Source organism: Bidens hawaiensis, unplaced genomic scaffold, assembly GCF_021521415.1.
Source record: "Bidens hawaiensis isolate Kalapana, Puna unplaced genomic scaffold, B.hawaiensis_p1.1 tig00005359_1, whole genome shotgun sequence".
In the NCBI taxonomy this organism is placed as follows: domain Eukaryota; kingdom Viridiplantae; phylum Streptophyta; class Magnoliopsida; order Asterales; family Asteraceae; genus Bidens; species Bidens hawaiensis.
In genome coordinates this window covers 289,253-309,111 of record NW_027491341.1, presented here as the reverse complement: position 1 = coordinate 309,111, position 19,859 = coordinate 289,253, and positions in this window count along the sequence as shown.

The window sequence follows — 19,859 nt, the reverse complement described above, 5'->3', positions numbered from 1 at the left end:
CATGACCCTTTAATAAGGAGGTGGAGACCTCCTTATATAGAGAGTCTCATGGCCACCATCATGGTACCCTAATGGGCCTAGCCCAGTTAGGGTTACCTCCACAAACCCCCTCAGCCCAATAACATTGTATTAGTCCATATAATAAAATAAGCCGAACATAATAAATTTAGGGTCGTAAAACCGGGTTTAGTACCATACCCCTACAAGCCCCCCAAGTCCAGCGTTGCTCCTGGGCGCGCAAGCGTCTAGGTGGAGCGCTGGACTTTATGAGGTGTGTTAGGCCATGAGGCGGTTTTTTCCCTTTTCTTCGGCCTTGTCTTTATTGTCTTTGAGTTTTGGGAGGTTTTCCTCATGATGGTGACATGTTGCGAGGCCTGATAAAAGATGGAGCGCGCATCTTGATAATAATGAAACATAACTTGCGCGCGAGGCAGCTTATGAGTTATGAGAATAATAAAGCCTCCGTGCGAGTCGACTTACGGATCTATGAGAATAATAAAGCCTGCGCACAAAGCGACTTACGGATCTATAAGAATAATAAAGCTTGCGCGTGAGGCGACTTACGAGCTATAAGAATGATGAAGCTTGCGCGAGTTGCGGCTTACGAGCTATAATAATAATAGAGCCTGCGTGTGAGGCGACTTACGGGCTGTAATAATAATGGAGCTTGCGCGAGTTGCGGCTTACGAGCTATAATAATAATAAAGCCTGCGCGTGAGGCGACTTACGGGCTGTAATAATAATAAAGCCTGCGCGTGAGGCGACTTACGAGCTATAAGAAAAATAAAGCTTGCGCGAGTTGCGGCTTACGAGCTATAATAATAATAAAGCCTGCGCGTGAGGCGACTTACGGGCTATAAGAATAATGAAGCTTGCGCGAGTTGCGGCTTACGAGCTATAATAATAATAAAGCCTGCGCGTGAGGCGACTTACGGGCTGTAATAATAATGGAGCTTGCGCGAGTTGCGGCTTACGAGCTATAATAATAATAAAGCCTGCGCGTGAGGCGACTTACGGGCTGTAATAATAATAAAGCCTGCGCGTGAGGCGACTTACGGGCTATAAGAATAATGAAGCTTGTGCGAGTTGCGGCTTACGAGCTATAATAATAATAAAGCCTGCGCGTGAGGCGTCTTACGGGCTGTAATAATAATGGAGCTTGCGCGAGTTGCGGCTTACGAGCTATAAGAATAATAATGAAGCCTGCGCGCATGGCGACTTACGAACTATAAGAATAATAAAGCTTGCGCGTGAGGCGACTTGCGAGCTATAATAATACTGGAGCTTGCGCGTGCGCGTAGACTGTGCGTCATGCACCGCGCGCAGATGTTGCATGCGCGTGCGCATAGGCTCTGGCTTGTGTTATACGCCACGCGCAGATGTTGCATGCGCGTGCGCGTAGACTTTGTGCGATGCGCCACGCGCAGATGTTGCGTGCGCATGCGCGTGCGCTTAGACTTTATGTCCCGCGCCGCGCGCAGATGTTGCATGCGCGTGCGCGTAGACTTTATGTCATGCGCCATGCGCAGATGTTGCGTGCGCATGCGCGTAGACTTTATGTCCCGCGCCACGCGCAGATGTTGCATGCGCGTGCGCGTAGACTTTTTGTCATGCGCCATGCGCAGGTGTTGCGTGCCCGTGCGCGTAGACTGTGATGAGTGAGCATGTGGTGCGTAAGCATATGTAATATGCGTGAGCACATGTGACGCGTGAGCGTATGATATGCGACTGCGCTCAAGCATCATGGTGGTGTGCATGTTGAACGGAGCGGAGCCGCGTTCGGTCTTGTATTTGGCGCGAAGCCGTATGGGCTTATGAGGATTCCCAACCTTTAAGTATGGCGCGTAGCCATATGGGATATTATGAGGATTCCCAACCTTTAAGTATGGCGTGTAGCCATATGGGATATTATGAGGATTCCCAACCTTTAAGTTTGGCGCGTAGCCATATGGGATATTATGAGGATTCCCAACTTTTAAGTTTGGCGCGTAGCCATATGGGATATTATGAGGATTCCCAACCTTTAAGTTTGGCGCGTAGCCATGTGGGATATTATGAGGTTTCCCAACCTTTAAGTTTGGCGCGTAGCCATATGGGATATTATGAGGGTTCCCAACCTTTAAGTTTGGCGCGTAGCCATATGGGATATTATGAGGGTTCCCAACCTTTAAGTTTGGCGCGTAGCCATGTGGGATATTATGAGGATTCCCAACCTTTAAGTTTGGCGCGTAGCCATGTGGGATATTATGAGGATTCCCAACCTTTAAGTTTGGCGCGTAGCCATATGGGATATTATGAGGATTCCCAACCTTTAAGTTTGGCGCGTAGCCATGTGGGATATTATGAGGATTCCCAACCTTTAAGTTTGGCGCGTAGCCATATGGGATATTATGAGGATTCCCAACCTTTAAGTTTGGCGCGTAGCCATGATGCGCGCATGCACGGCGATGGAGTGGTGACTCGTGAGTGCGCGTGCATGGCGGAGGTCTCTTGCGCTAAACCCACATGGTGGTTTCCGCGGCGGCACATGCACGGCTGCGGAGTGAGAATCCGCGGGCGCGCGTACATGGCCGCGGAAGTCTGGTAATTTCTGGATCTGCAATTTTAGAGTCAGATCTGCAACTTTAAACCTAAAATCCAGGTCTGTAATCTAGATCTAGATCTGTAAATCAGATCTAGATAGATCTGTAAATCAGATCTAGATAGATCTGAAGCTCGGAGCAGATTTAAAACCATCACAGATCCGGAGACCTGATCATTCGAATCAGGCAGTTTCTTTTTGCACAGATCTGGTAGCCTCCTTTAGATCTATGGATCTTTTTGAGCTTTAATAGAACAAGCCTTGAAGCCTTTTTCTGTAAACTTCCAGATCTGGGTTTTTCCTGGGAGAGATCCGACAGCCGAGATGAAGATCGAAGGGTAGTTCGTTGCCGTCCCACGGATGGCGCCAATGTCGAAGCACGAAATGAATCTGACCTGATCCATGACGATGTTTCCACGGATTTTCTAGATGAATGAACCACGTCTTGATCTTCTTCTCCGGTTGCTTGAGACCTGCAATGGTTTTTCGGGGGTGTGGAGGTGACTGCTAAGAAATCTAAAAGATCTCTTGTTTACAGACACAAAAAAGTGGTGGTGGCTCTTATTAAGCATGACCCTTTAATAAGGAGGTGGAGACCTCCTTATATAGAGAGTCTCATGGCCACCATCATGGTACCCTAATGGGCCTAGCCCAGTTAAGGTTACCTCCACAAAACCCCCTCAGCCCAATAACATTGTATTAGTCCATATAATAAAATAAGCCGAACATAATAAATTTAGGGTCGTAAAACCGGGTTTAGTACCATACCCCTACACTTAGTGCTATACTATTAGTGATCGGTACACTTGCCGGTTTTGTGTGGTTTCTTTAGGATTTTCGTTTAATAAATTTAAAGCTTAGTTGTGAGAGCATCATTATACACACATCAAGTTTTTGGCGCCGTTGCCGGGGACACGGTTAGAGGCGTATTAAGAACGACTCGAGTTAGGACTTACCTTGTTTACTACTTGTTTTTCTTATTTGTTTTGTTTGTTAGTTTAAAATGGTTTAGCTAATTTTAGTTTATTTAGTTTATTTTAATAGTTTTATGCGACGTACTCGCTCTCTAGGACCACCAGAAACCGAAGGATTTTCCGAAAGAGAGAGAGAGAGAGCTTCGTGAGAGACGTCGTACAAAACCGTTTTCCAGTTCATCTGCGTCCGTCGGTAATACATTCTCCTCTCCTACTTTTTCTGAACCCGTCATTAGGGATAGGATTATGGGCGACGCGAATCCACCACCGAGGAGGACAGTTGCAGACCGGGCCCGTCCGTTCGAGGCTGGTGCGAGATCCAGCATTGCTCCACCAGCCATCGGAGTTCTCACAACTTGGCAGATTCCATCTAATATTTTTAACATGATTGCTCATTCTGCTCAATTTCACGGGTTGCTCCATGAGAACTCACATGCTCATCTCACTCGCATTACACGAATTTGCGACACGTTTCATCTTGCCGGCGTATCCGAAGGCGCCATCAAACGACGCATTTTTCCGTTCTCACTCGTTGATCATGCGAGTCTGTGGCTTGAGTCCCTCCCACAGGGATCCATTGCTACTTGGGATACCATGCAGACCCAATTTCTCAAAAAATACGATCCTCCGTCTAAGGCCGCTCGTTTACGCAACCAAATTCATTCTTTCCAGATGGAGGACACCGAGAGCTTCTATGAGGCGTGGGAGAGATTTAAAAATCTACTTGCTTTATGTTCGAACCACGGCCTACAAGACTGGGCGGTTGTTGGGAAGTTCTATAACGGAGTGACGTACGCGAGTCATAGTATGCTCGACACAGCTGCAGGAGGTAACTTATTGACAACGAAGGATACGGATGAGTGCATTGATCTGTTTAACTGGTTAGCCATGAGTGGATACCAGTGACCACCAGCAAAGAGTACCAAAACCGTCGACTCCTTATCACGCGGCATGCATTCGGTCAACACGAGCACCGCACTTGCGGCACAAGTTGAGGCGTTGGCAGAGATCGTGAAGGACCTGCAAGTGAAAAGTAAGTTATGCGAGATCTGTAGAGGGGGGCATGATACCGTTTAGTGCCTCGTAGGTTTCCTGGAGGAGGCAGTCGACTTCGTTAATAATCCAAACCGAAATCAAAACTCTTTCAATTCTTATAATTCGGGGTGGAGAGGTAACCAAAATTCCAACTGGAGTAACGGAAATCAGTCCGGCTTCCAGCAGCGTTAGAGCCTATTCCAAGATTCCGGTGAGGGAACGAGTAGTGGGGAGAAGAAGCCCACGTTAGAGGAGATGATGGCACAGCAGACACAAATGCTTTCGCAGCTCATGACTCGAGAGGACTCCCGTCACAAAGAGACTCAAGAGAAATTTCGAAAGAACGAGTCATTCATAAGAAATCAAGGAGCGTCAATTCAGAATCTTGATCTGCAGATGGGAGAGATAGCAAGTCGTCTAAATGAGAGGTCTCCATGTACAATTCCAAGTAACACTGAACAAAATCCGAAGGTGTTCGCGAAGGCTGTGACGACGAGGGGCTGTGCAGGGGCACGTAGCGAGCCCGTGATTCAGGAGGCGACGAGAGGAGTCGTTGACGAGCCTGCTGTAGATGTAGAGGAGCAGGTAGACGAGGAGATTCAGTTGGAGTCTCCACTGGCCAAGGTGCATCAGAGGCACAGCCCAGGAAGTACAGCACATGCCGAGAACCAGCCATTAACCAGCACACCACCGAGAGTCTACAAACCTAGACTCCCATATCCTGGGAGAGTCCGTAGGGATAGAGACGAGGAGCAGAACTCCAAATATCTTGATCTTCTGAACTAGCTTCATCTTAACATTCCATTCCTTGAGGCACTTACAGAAATGCCCAAATACGCAAAGTTCCTGAAGGATATTCTTTCGAATAAAGAGAAGTTAGCCGAAGTCTCATGTCGTATTTCGTGTATCGCAAGTTGGGTCTAGGCGAGCCGGGGCCTACCCGTATGAGTATCCAGCTTGCTGATCATTCTGTGAAATACCCCCGAGGGGTGGTCGAGAACATGCTTGTTCGTGTCGACAAGTTCATCTTCCCGGTGGACTTTGTCATCTCGGACATGAACGACGATGATTGTGTCCCACTTATCTTGGGTCGACCATTCCTTGCCACTGAACAGGCGTTGATCGACATCTGCGAGGGTAAGTTGATCTTAAGAGTTGGGGATGAGAACGTCACCTTTGACGTTCGACAGTCACTGAAATACCCCAAGTCTGCTGATAACTCCTTATACTTCATTGATACCATCATGGAGCATGTCGGGGAGTTTGTCAGCGAAATCTATGGAGGATCTGCCTCCGCTACCCAGATTCTCGATAGGGAGATTCCGGAGATTGAAATGGTTGCCGTAACCAATCAGTCCTTAGATGACGACACCGAGTCGCATATCCCTGAATCTGGCGTGTCTGGTAAGATCGTACGATATGATCCGATGGACCGACCTTCGGTCGAGAGTCCTCATTCTTCCTTCGAGCTTAAGGATTTTCCTGTTCACCTTGAGTATGCGTTTTTAGATGAAGAGAGGTAGCTGGCGGTTATCATTGCATCTGCTTTGACGGAAGTCGAGTAGGAGAAGTTGCTGAGGGTGCTACGAGAGCACAAAGAGGCTATTGCATGGAAGATTATCGACATGAAGGGTATCAAGCCTTCGTTTTGCACTCATAAAATCCTCATGGAGGAAAATTTCAAAACTGTCATTCAGCCGCAGCGGCTGCTTAATCCGAAAATGCAAGAGGTCGTTAAGAAGGAGATCATTAAACTCCTTGATGCGGGGATCATTTTCCCCATTTCTGATAGTTCTTGGGTGAGTCCAGTCCAAGTGGTTCCTAAAATGGGTGGCATGACTGTCGTCAAAAACGAGAGAAACGAGCTTATTCCTACTAGGAATGTGACGGGATGGCGAGTCTGCATTGACTACCGCAGACTAAATGATGCGACCAGGAAGTACCACTTTCCTTTACCCTTAATTGATTAGATGTTAGAGCGTTTAGCAGGTCAGCAGTACTACTGCTTCCTAGATGGTTTCTCCGGGTATTTCCAGGTTCCTATAGCTCCTGACGACTAGGAAAAAACCACCTTCACCTCCCCTTACGGAATGCTTGCTTACAAACCTATGCCGTTCGGACTGTGCAACTCTCCGGCCACATTCCAGAGGTGTATGGTGGCCATTTTCCATGATATGATCGGGGACTCCATGGAGGTGTTCATGGACGATTTTTCCGTATTTGGGAGTTCCTTCGATCATTGTTTGTCTAATCTTGAGAGGATGATGTCCCGCTGCGTTAACACCAACCTAGTCCTTAGTTGGGAGAAATGTCATTTCATGGTTCGCGAGGGCATTGTTCTGGGGCATCGGATTTCAAGTGCGGGGATAGAGGTTGACCGAGAAAAGGTCGAGACCATTTCTAATCTTCCCCCCGCCTACTTCTGTCAGATCCATTCGTAGCTTTCTAGGTCATGTCGGGTTCTACCACCGGTTCATCAAAGATTTTTCTAAGATCGCAAAACCCATGACCAAAGTTTTGGAGAAGGATGCTCAATTTGTTTTTCTGAGCAGTGTATCGAGGCGTTTGATCTTATAAAAGACAAACTCGTCAACGCCCCAATCATCGTTGCTCTCGACTGGTCGTTACCATTCGAGTTGATGTGTGACGCGAGCGACTTCACAGTCGGAGCGGTTCTTAGACAGCGGAAGGATAAACACTTCCATCCGATCTACTATGCTAGCCGGACCTTAAATGGCACACAGGAAAGCTATACCACCACCGAAAAAGAGCTTTTAGCTGTGGTGTTCGCTTTCGATAAATTTTGGTCCTATCTGGTTCTGTCCAAAACGATTGTTTACACGGTCATGCTGCTATTCGATATCTTTTCAGCAAGCAGTATGCTAAGTCTCGTCTTATCCGATGGATCCTGTTGCTTCAAGAGTTTGATATAGAGATCCGTGATAAAAAGGAGGCCGAGAATGTGGCGGCCGATCATCTTTCACGTCTAGAGGGAGTTGATTTAGGAGATTCGGGGGTCAGGATCGACGATCGTTTTCCAAAGGAGAGTCTGATGTTTGTCACTGCACAAGAGGAAGGTTTTCCATGGTTCGCTGATTTCGCGAACTATCTTGCTGACGGATACCTCCCGAAGATGCCTTACCAGCAAAAGAAGAAATTCATTGATGATATCAAATTTTACCTTTAGGACGACCCTTATCTTTTCCGCATCGGTGCTGATCAGCTTATTAGGAGGTGTGTATATGTTAAGGAAGGATGGAAAATTCTGAGCCATTGTCATGTGGGGCCGACAGGAGGTTACCACGGTGTGAGTTCTACGGCGAAGAAAGTCTTTGATTCTGGTTTTTACTGGCCATCTATCTTTAAGGATACTCATCTGTTTGTTAAGATTTGTGATCGTTGCCAGCGTGTCGGCAACATTTCTTCACGAAACGAAATGCCCCAGAATACTATTCAAGTTTGTGAGGTTTTTGATGTATGGGGCTTTGATTTCATGGGACCGTTTCCATCTTCGCGTAGAAACAAGTACATACTCATGGCCGCCGATTACGTGTCTAAGTGGGTTGAGGCCATAGCTTTACCCACGAATGATGCCCGAGTGGTAGTCCGTTTTCAAAAAAGTCTATTTGCTCGTTTCGGAGTCCCGAAAGCCTTGATCAGTGATTGAGGTACTCAATTCTGCAACTCGCAGATGGATAAGGCGTTGCAGCGCTATGGGGTCACCCATCGGCTTGCGACCGCCTACCACCCGCAGACTAGTGGGCAAGTAGAAGTGAGTAATCGGGGAATCAAACGTATTCTTGATAAAACAGTTGGTTCAAATCGTCGGGATTGGTCCAACAAATTAGATGACGCTCTGTGGGCCTTTCGTACAGCCTACAAGACTCCGACTGGTTCTAAACCTTTTCGGATGATTTATGGGAAGGCCTATCATCTTCCTTTTGAATTGGAACACCGTACTTTATGGGGCTTATTTGGTAAAGTTTTAATACTACAACTCAAGGCCCGACCCAAGCCCACAAGTTAGAAGCCTTACATGCTTAATATATCAAGAGAATTAAAATAAATAAAAACCCTAACAGCCCTACATAGTTCCGATCGGCCAGAAGTGATGAAGAAGAAAAAAAGCTTGTGGCGGCTAAGTGGTAGCTATTGGCAGTTGGAAAAGGAAGAAGAACATCAAGGAGGTTTGTTACAGCAGCTAAGGACGTTAAACACTCATAATCTCAGCTCATAACCCTAAGTAATCATTCATAAACTTTGTGTTTTTGTTCAAGAACCCTAACTAGTTGAACTTGATCTTTTTTGTTGGATTCTTTTGCAAGTAATTTGAAGTTTAACTTGTGCTTGATCATTGAATGAGTTTATTTATGTTTATTTTAATGTTTATGATGTTTATTAACTATATGCTGCTGTCCAAAATCAATGTTAGGCTAAACTAGTTAGTTCTACCTAGGTTAGATGACTGTTGTTAGGTTTTATTAAGTAGTTCGGATTGTTGATGATCATGGCTTGAATTTTTAATGTAAAGTTTGTTTTAACATTGAATTAGGTTGTGTTTAGTGGCTGTGAATTTGTTAATTACACCCATATACCTCTTGCTTCGATTAATTGAATAAGTTTTGATTGATTGTCGCTTGTTAGAACTCTTTACTTGGTGTTTAGGGTTTGTTTGCGGGAAGTACATCCGTAGGGTTAAGTGAATGTATTAATTGAATATAATCAGCGGTTAGACACTTTCTTAGAGACCGAGAGGTGATAGGAAGTAAACTCGTCTCATAGCTTTCAATTGTTTGGATTAGGATCGCGCGAGAGCGAATTCAGTTCTTGTCGGGTTTGGGCTTGTGAGCGATTAGTTAACCCTGTTTAAGTTGAAATAAATTGTTCCTCTATCCTTGGTTGCGTAGTATTCGTCTCCATTAGGGTAGTGTGTCGGTGAGACCGAGAGGAGAGTCGGCATTAGAGCACTTTAACAATTCGTCATCCGGTTTTGTTCTTAAAATCAACAAAGTGTAGGTTAGGGTTTGTTAGTGAGGCCGAGAGGTAATCTAGCTTCCTGAGTGAACCTTAGTTGTGTCATTCCTTAGGAACCGGTGTCGTAAGATTCTAAAATTCATTCGCTTATTATACCTTCAATAGGATTCTTACCTAGGTAGACGTTTTCCCATTGATAAATCTTATTTTCACAATTTCGTCTAGTTTTCATAATTTAAGTCTTTTAAGTTAATTTAAGTTAGGTTAAATAGTTAATAATTAAAATCAATTAAAAAATATTATTCTTAGGTGAGTCTCATTTAGGGTTAAGTATTAAGTACGTTTTCTCGTGTCCTTGTGTTCGACACTCGGACTTCCTTAGTGCTATAATATTAATGATTGGTACACTTGCCGGTTTTGTTGTAAGACCCCGTTATCGGTGCCTCACAATGGATGTTGGATTTACTCATAAACACAATTCTAAATATCAGATTTGTGCATGACTAACTGTATAACAATTACGCGTATTAATTACTATCACTATCCATATCGTATTTCTGGTGCAATTATAACCCTCAACGAACGGGGGTCCGGGGGCAGCGCCCCTGGCAGCGGGTTTCTAGGGGCGGAAGCCCCTAGCAGGGTCCAAGGGGCAGAGCCCCTGGCTCGGGTTAAGCTGCCAGGTCAGCTTGGAAAATTTTTATTTCTATTAACTGTCTTATCACATTTTCCATTAGCATTTTGAATCATTAATTAATTTGCTAATTAAAAGTCCAAGGGCTTCTTTGTAATTAAATCATTCTTTTCTAAGTCCAGGGACCATTGTGTCATTCTGTTAAACTTCTAATTCGTTGCATTTATCTTAACGAACTGGTCATAGTAATTTAACTGGACCCTCTAACGAATCAGTCCATATAGCGAACCAGCCCAAGTAGCGAACGGACCTTCTAATTCGTTATCTCTGTTAACGAATGACTATAACAAATTGGATACGAACTACAGCTAGTTCGTTAATCTTTCTATAGCGAATCAGCTGGCGAATTATCTCTAATTCGCTAGTTACTCCTTAGCGAACTAGGGTTAGGTCAGGGAATGTCAGAACATTCCCTGACATTCATACCTCGTATTAACCTTTCCGGCGCCGCCGCCGGAAGGCTGCCGGAAAACCGCAGATTCACCGGAAAAGCGAGTTCTAACTCGTTTTTCACCGTTTTTCATCCCGTTCGATCCAGATCTGAGTTAGGGTGACCCCTATGCTTATCATAGGTTCGGTTTATACCCAATTCCACCCGGATCTCATGACTCAAACAATTTAACGTGTCAGATCGTCGTTTCGTGAATATATCTAACGGGTTTAAGCTCATACAATATCATACTATCATTACCTTGGATCAGGATCGGTTTCCTTGGTGATTTCGGCTAGAGAGAGACTAGAGAGAGAGAGAGAGCTTAGGTATGTGTTTTGGGAGGTGTATAGAATGTGTGAAATGAATGATCAATGGACATTTATAACTTATATAATTATGGATCATGGGCTTAATCCCAAGGTCCTTTCCTCTTTCTTTCATAGCCCAAGTCCATAACCCATATCCATTTAACCCAACACTAGCCCGACTTAATATAACTTGTATTTTCATTTATTAACCGAAACTATAAAACAGGATGCTACAAGTCTTCCCCCTTTAAAGAGGTTTCGTCCCCGAAACCTAACTATTACAAAAACAAATTCGGGTAAAACTTGCGCATCTCATCCTCAGCTTCCCAGGTAGCATCTGAACCCTTGCGATGCATCCATATCACTTTCACTAAATGTATAACCTTGTGACGAAGTTGTTTCTCCTTGCGGTCAACTATCTCGACCGGTTGTTCAATATAGTTCAACTGTTCATCAACCTCAATGTCCATTAATGGCACATGAGACGTGTCATTAGCTAGGCATTTCCTTAGGTGAGAAACATGGAAGGTTGAATGAATTCCTTCTAACTCTTCTGGAAAATCTAACTTGTAAGCCACTGCACCTACTAAAACTAAAATCTTAAACGGTCCAATGTACCTCGGACTCAACTTTCCTTTCTTTCGGAAATGGATAATTCCTTTCCAAGGCGAGACCTTGAGCCTCACATTGTCACCAACGCTAAACTCAATCGGTCGTCGCCGCTTATCGGCATACGACTTCTGTCTGTCTTGAGCAGCTTTCATTCTCGCTTTGATCTGATCAAACTTTGAAGAGGTTTCTTGCACAACCTCTAGGCTTCCCACCTCCTTCTGACCAATCTCTCCCCAACATACTGCAGTTCTACAACGTCTTCCATACAACATCTCGAATGGTGGCATACCAATACTTGAATGGTAGCTGTTGTTATAAGAGAACTCTGCCAGATGCAAATGGTCATCCCAACTTCCTCCAAAGTCCAAAACACAAGCACGTAGCATATCCTCAAGGGTTTGGATCGTCCTTTCAGATTGTCCATCTGTTTAAGGATGATACACCGTACTGATGTTCAATCTTGTTCCCATAGCTTCATGGAACTTCTTCCAAAACCTCGAAGTAAACCGAGTATCTCTATCAGACACGATCGATAACGGCACTCCATGCTTAGATACAATCTCTTTAATGAACAAGTTTTCTAATGTCTCTGACGAGATAGCCTCTCGTATAGGCAGAAAGTGAGCACTCTTGGTCAAACGATCCACAACCACCCAGATGGTATCATGATTCTTAGCTGTACGAGTTAGCTTAGTTATGAAATCCATGGTGATGTGTTCCCATTTCCATTCTGGTATCTCCAAAGGTTGCATCTTCCCATAAGGCTTCTGGTGCTCTGCCTTGACTTGTAAACAGGTTAAGCACTTACTGAAATAATCTACCACGTCATTCTTCATTCCTGGCCACCAATAGTCTCTTTTCAAATCTTGGTACATCTTCGTTGTTCCTGGATGAATCGAATATCTAGACTTACGAGCTTCATCTAAGATTCGACCTCTGAGATATCCATGGCGTGGAATCCACATAAGGTCAAACCTAGTCTTAACACCATGCGTGTTTTCCATCAACTCGTCTTGCTGACAAAAAATCCTTTCTTTCTTTACTAGCCCTTCATCTACCAGCACTTCAGACTGCACCTTGATGATTTCTTCAAAAAGACTTGAATTCATAATTAGCTGATATGACTTCACTTTTTCAATGACTTCCTCATTCTTACGGCTTAGCGCATCAGCGACCACGTTAGCTTTACCAGGGTAGTACTTAATATCGCAGTCGTAATCCTTTATCAATTCTAACAATCTTCTCTGCCTCATGCTCAATTCCTTCTGCTCGAAGAAGTACTTTAAACTCTTATGATCTGTGTAAATGGTACACTTAGTACCATACAGATAGTGTCTCCATATCTTGAGAGGTTGTCAGGTCCCTACTTTTGATGGTCGATTCGGATCGGATCTTAATCAATCATGTCATAACTCACACAAAATTAATCGTGTTGTCAAGCGAGTTAATGACGGGTTACTATGTTTAGAAAGATGACCTTTTGTTAAATGCGGAATCAATAACAAGCATACGGTTGCAATGAATATTCAATGATAGAAGACACACACCGGATTCACTCAAAAGATTTCCATTTATATAATGTTAATCATACAAAAGGATAATCGATTAGGGTTTAGAAGGAATCCTAGGACAGCCGTCACATACAAAATATTCTCTCAATTAATGTGTCGGTCATATCCATATTGTGCTCTCTCTCCTCTTTTTCTGCGGCGTGCCCTAATTATTCTATTTATAGGCCTGCCAACCTAGGACAGCTGTCATTCCTTCTAGAAACCCTATCCGATAGTACATATTCAATTTACATATTCAAAAATATACTAAGTGTAAAACAAGTCTTCCGGGTAGGCTTTTCATTAAACTTCAGTCTCCGAGTACGCAGCGTACTCGGCCTTCCTTCAGACTTGGTAAACATCGAAGTGTACTCGGAATCAGTTTCCGGGTAGACTTTACTTAAAGAATATTTTACCAAGTAAAATATTCACTGAGTAGACTTCAATCTTCTTGGATTTATCAAACTTTGCTCGACAAATCCTTACGAGCAACCTTGTTCTTCTATGATCCTGTTCGGCTCATTGTCAGTTGAACAACTTATTGATAAGGCGTACTTGGGAGTATATACCTTACTTGAGCAGAACCTTACCCCGAGATAACTTAGAGATATTCTATTAACTCATCAAGTATACTCGGACCAAAATTATTAAAGAATACCTTGCCCGCTCTTCCAATTACTTCGCCTCTTGGACTTGGTGACCATACCTTACTCGGAAGAGTAAAATACTTGGTCTTGAAGAACAATCCTGCTTGACAAAGTGAACCTTGCTCGGATATGCTAAATTAATGAACCTTACTCGGGAAATCACCAAAAAGCATACCTTGCCCGGATATCCACTTAAGAAGACTATTTGAAGTAAACCTTGCCCGGAAGGCAAAATCTCGTACTCGGCTAAGTAAAAGCTTAATCGAAGGTCCAAGGTGTGCCCGGATTCAATACTTAGCAGTTTCTGAGGAGGTTGAGAAGATTCCAATCTTCCATATTCTTCGTTTAGGTCAAATCTCCTCATTTGGGTCAAATTCTTGACCCAACAATCTCCCCCTAGATTGAACACCTCAGTTGACCCAAAACACTCTATGGTTACATACACTTAGCAAAATACACACCAAATTTCATAATCAAATTACATAAACAAAATTACAAAATCAAAAGTTTGTCCGAAGACATTACAAAGCAAAGCCTATTCTATCTATTTTGTCTTTTCCTTTCATTGTAGGCTGCTTGTCTTCTCAGCTGGATTACAGATGCTGCTCTTTCTCTGAAGATATTGAGCACTTGGTAGTGAGTGTGTCCTTCTGGTATCACCAAGTCTCTAATATCGGCTAGATCTTCATTGTGCAAGCAAGCAAGATCTGCATCTCTCTTTATCACAGCCAGCACCTTTCCATCAGAATTCATCAATGCATATTCTCCATTTTCCTTGTATTCAACTTGAGTAATGATGCCATTCTTCTGTACAGTGTAGTTTGGCCTTTTCATTCTTCTTCTCAAACTTATACACTTACTCATGTTGGACAGTGGGTCTTCATCTCTGACATACATCTTAAAGTCTCTTTCAGCAATATCCATCTTCTTTACCTTTGCAGATCTTCTTGCTTTGTTCATTGAAGCTACACCTCTGCTTATGTTTTATTTTAAGAATCTGAACCCATTTCCAGCTTGCTCATACAGGTATTTAGATAAGTCATTCATTTGTCTACCTGCAGATCTGCTTCTGTCCCTGAAATCATAAAGATGAAGTGACTCCATTCTGCTCAGTTGTTCTTCATTGTATTCTCTGAAGTCACTTCTCACAATAATTTCCCTCAACTGCCTACTTTCCATAATCACCTTCAAAGTATCAGTTACTGAATCATAGTAGAGCTCTCTTGGTAGATCCACACCAGATTGTGGTCTTGTTCTTTGTTGTACTGAGCTGCTTAATTCTCCTCTTCCTCCTTGGTCTTTTCCTCTTGGGAATCTTTGATGGAGTGGAGGTCTGAGTGGAATTGATTTCTTGGGCTTTTAAGGTCCCAAGTTAAATGTCTTCACATACATAGCTTCCACCATCTCAGTAGGAAGTTTGGCTATCTCCACCATGTCATGTCCTGCAGCCTCCAGTTCAATTAACACTTTTATCATTCCTGGAGTTCTTGCCAGTCCAGCAGGTTCAAATCTGCCATCAGCATAATATCTGGGATTTTCTCCTTCCCTCAATGCCTTTTCCCACTCATCTTTTTGCTGGTAGAAAAGAGTCTTCAAATCCTCTTTCTCCAAAACATTAAAGTCTGCTTCAGTCATCCCTCTCTTGTTTATCATTATGTTTCTTAGGATGCTGATCATTTCCTCATTCTCCCAAGGCATAAATGGTTCATCATCAGGTTTAACTTCAGGCTGTTCTGGCTGAGGGATCAGATGTTGATCAGTTGTCTTTTCTTGTTCCATCTCCTTTTCCCTCACAGTCCTGAGTCTTCTTGTTCATTTTGGCAGGTGGCTCATCAGATGTTTCTTTTAAGATTGAGCTCTCAGTATAGACCCTTTTTAATTCTTTCTCTTTCTTCTTGGAATACAGGTCTAATACTGCCTCTCTACTCAGATTTCTTACAACCTCAGGCTTCATGCCTTTCTCAATCAGGTATCCACACATACCATCATATTTCTTCTTTAACTCTTCCAACTCAATCTTATCATCCTGTTTTACAAATTTTTCTGATACTATCTCTTTCTCACTGTTGTAAAGATCTTGAATTTGGTCAACAATGTATTTTTCTAAGGCAGCTTCAGGATAGCCTCTAACTTTCAAATAAGTTTTATAATGCTCAGTATTTTCTTTCTCTTCTCAATCTTCTTTAAGACTTCCTCTGCATTGATTTCAATGTTGCCTCTTTGAATATAAGTCTTTTTAGCTTGTGGGGTCTCAGCAGTGGAGCTTGAACCAACTATCTCACCTCCTTGATCAGGGTTGTCATCACCCTCTTCATCAGACTCCTCAGAGTCATCCTCCTCATCATCTGATAGATCAATCATGGCATCTATTTTGGGTTCATCAGAGGCAGGATGCTCTGGTTCAGAAATATTAACATCAGGGACCCCTGGTAACTTTTCTCCTGGTTTCAGTGTTTGTAAGGGGATTGCCCTGATTGGTTCATCATCTTCTGGGGTCTCCACATAACATTTATTCTTTTCATCCCATATACTCCTCCTATCAGTTTTTTCAGCTTCATCCTGCTCAGCAGTTCTCTTCCTTCTTTGATAAGTCTTTTCAAATTTTCTTTCTGGCCAGTTACCAGTAGGGTTCTTTCTCAAATCCTCTTTTACTTGTTCAACCCATTTCTTGGCAGCCATAGTTGTAATTGACTCGCCAATTTCTTCTGGTATAATCATTGCATTGGTTGATGGTTCAGCAGTCTCAGATTGTTGCTCCTGAAACTTGCTGACCACCCTTCCCAAAGAGTCATCAAACTCTTGATTCTTGTTCAGATTTACCAAAATTTCAATCACCTCTTGATCTGCCACATCTTGAAATATCTCTTTTGCTACATTGGCTTCTTTGATCAATAGGTCCTGCTGTGCTAACTCTTGTTCTGTCAAGGAATGGGCAATTGCTTCCCTTTCCATTGATTCTTTAATAAGTCTTTCTTTCTCAGCAAGAGCAGCAGCAGCAGCAGTATCTACAAAGGATACATCCTTCTCAACATATACAATAGGTTCATCATCAGTTGCTAAACCTTTTCCCTTTTCTTTCCTTTTCCTCACATCTTCTTCATCCTCTTGTTCATCACTTCCAAATTCATCAATCTCTCTAAATAAGTTTTCCAATTCAGAGTCATGCTCTACCCTCTTGGAACTAGCTTCTTGATCATCATTTGGCTCAATGTGTTCTAGTTCCTCAGTAGCAGCATTCACATTTACATTCTCAACAGTCATCTCTTCATCCATGATCTCAGTCAGTTCTTCTGTAATCACATTCTCATCATCATTTGACTTTTCATTTTCATTTGTTTCCTCTCCACACACTTCTACTTCATTTTCATCACTAACATCATAATCATTCATAATCATTTTCAAACCATCAATATTTTTAACACTTTCAGCATCAGTCATAACCACATCATTATCATCCATATTCTCCCCCTGTTTTGGGGCAGCTGAGGTCTTCTCAACTTCCTGCACCAGGGTTCGAATCATCAATTCAGCATCAGCTAACTTTTTCAATAATATTTCATTTTCACTAGTTAGCTCTTCATTCTTTCTTTTCAAATCAACATTCTCATCTCTAACTTCCTCAACTTGTCTTATCAATTCATCATTTTCAAACATCAGCTCAGCATTTCTTTGTAACATATCATCATGTGGACTTGTAGGGTTTGATGTAGGAAATGGTTCAAAAGTGGGTTGTTCAGTTATGGATGGGGATTGTGTGTGTTGTGTGGAGGTTTCAGGTTGGTCTAAGGTAAGGGTTTGAGGTGGTGTTTGATGTGGTGAGATTGGTGGTGGTGAGTATGGTAGTGTAGGAATAGATTGTTCAAGGTCTTCTCTTTGCTCCCCCTGTTCAGGTGACATAATTTCCATCCCCAAACCATCTCCACCGTCATTGCCATCAACATCATCATCAGAGTCTCCTTCAGCACTCTCATCATCACCCCCTTCTTCTTCCTCTGAGCTCAGCTCAGGCACAGACATTACAGCCAAATCATGGTTCGACAACCAAGGTATGATTTCAAACGGAACATTTGCATCAAAGTTATTTGAGACACCTGGATTTTTTATTCTCTTGTAAGCATCAGGATCTTAGAGTTTATGTGTGACTCCAATTGTTGGTAAATCTTGTAAAGTGCTGTTGAAAATGATCTGCAGGAATCTTGGGTACTGTAGAAATCTTTTGCTTTCTGGTTTCTTTAGATTCCCCACTAACCCCTCAAAAATTATCTTTAAAAAATTAAATGGCAGATCAAATATTGTTCCAACAGTGGAATTTGCTAGATCAAGACTCATCAGAGTCCATGATCCCTTTCTCGGAGCAAATCCATGAATGATATGATGAATAAGAAATCTGTATAGCATCGGAAACAGACCCTTCTGAAACTGTCCCTCATGGACAATTCCTTGATACCCCATCGTTTCTTTAAAAATCTTCAATAAGTGCTTTGTATTGAAGTTGATGTGATTGTGATCATCGTCATTTAGTCTCAAACATCTTCTGATCATCCTTTCAGTGATCTGTATATCCTGTCTGGCCACGGTTGCTTCTATTCGTTTTCCATTTACATCTTCAACTAGCTCTGCTGATCTCCAGAAATCCAAGGAGTGATTTCTGTAAATAGTTGGGCTTTCAGTGAGAGCGAAGCTGATATTTGACCGTGCCATCCATAATATCATCCGAGCCATCGGTTCATACTCTGGTGTAACTTGTAGTAACGCGCACATGTTGTGCTTTGGCTCAAAAACATACTTTGGCTCGTTATCTGCCATATCTGCAATACATAAACAAACACATTCAAAGTGAAATTAGACATAAAGTTCAGTACTTTAGACAATTCCAGTGTATAAAAAATGAAGAAGATATGGAGAAATCTTCAAGAACCTGCTCTTCGACAAATTTATAACCTAAACACATAAACAGAGTGTTAGTACTCGAATACATAATCAAGTCACATTACAGTCTAATCGTGATTGGAAAACATAATATTTAATGCATACCGAGTCGGAATTAGAAGGCTGGCAAAAATTAGGGTTTGGATTACAGAATGCGATAAGTCAGTTAGGTTTCTTTGAGAGTAAGGACTTGCAGTTGAAGGAGAGAGAAGGAAATAATGTTGAAAAATTTGCCTAAGTCCCTCTCTTATACCTTTTTGAAAGTGGTTTTTAAATGCTTTTTGTTTTCTTGTGAATTATTAGCTGTCAACCGGTAACATTATCCACTTGATATATTAAAAGCATTTAATTTCATTTAAGTTTATAAGACCTTACTCGAGAGATTAATATATCCACAGTCTACTCGGTCTTCTTCCACTAACAAACCTTACTCGGTCAAACTTTACTCGCTCAAATTTTCAATTTAGAATATACAAAGTTTGCCCGAATTCTTTTATTTTCAAACCATGCTCGATCAAGCAAATTAATTTAAAGTTAAGACATAATGAAGAAAGCTTACCCGAAATACTTGATTTCTTGAGAAATTAATCACAAGGCAAATATTCAAATATAGTTATCAAATAAACATTCTCACTAAGAATCAATTAAGATCCTCACAAAGATTTCTCAAATTCAAATTAAAACTCATCTAGCATGAACCCTAAAAATCATAATCACATTTTGTCATATTAACTAACATATTCAAACAACGTATTCTTTCAAGTATGAATCTAAACAATTTCTTCATACTAACTTACATATTCAATCAACGCATTCATTCAAGTATGCTTGTATACATAGTGTGCTCGAGCACTCTTACAAATGTAAAGTGTGCTCGGACAACAAACTTATGCGGAGTATACCCGAATAACTTTCATATAGTACAAAGTGTGCTCGAAAAGAAATTCCAGCAGACAGTGTACTCGGAAAGTTAAAGTTTTGAAATTACCAAGTATATTGAAGGAACACAAGTGTACCCGAAATATAAAGTGTGCTCGGAAAACAAAGTTTGCCTGAAAACACTTGTAATTTCAAAGAAATCATAAACACACATATCACAGAGCATGCTCGGAATGAAATTAA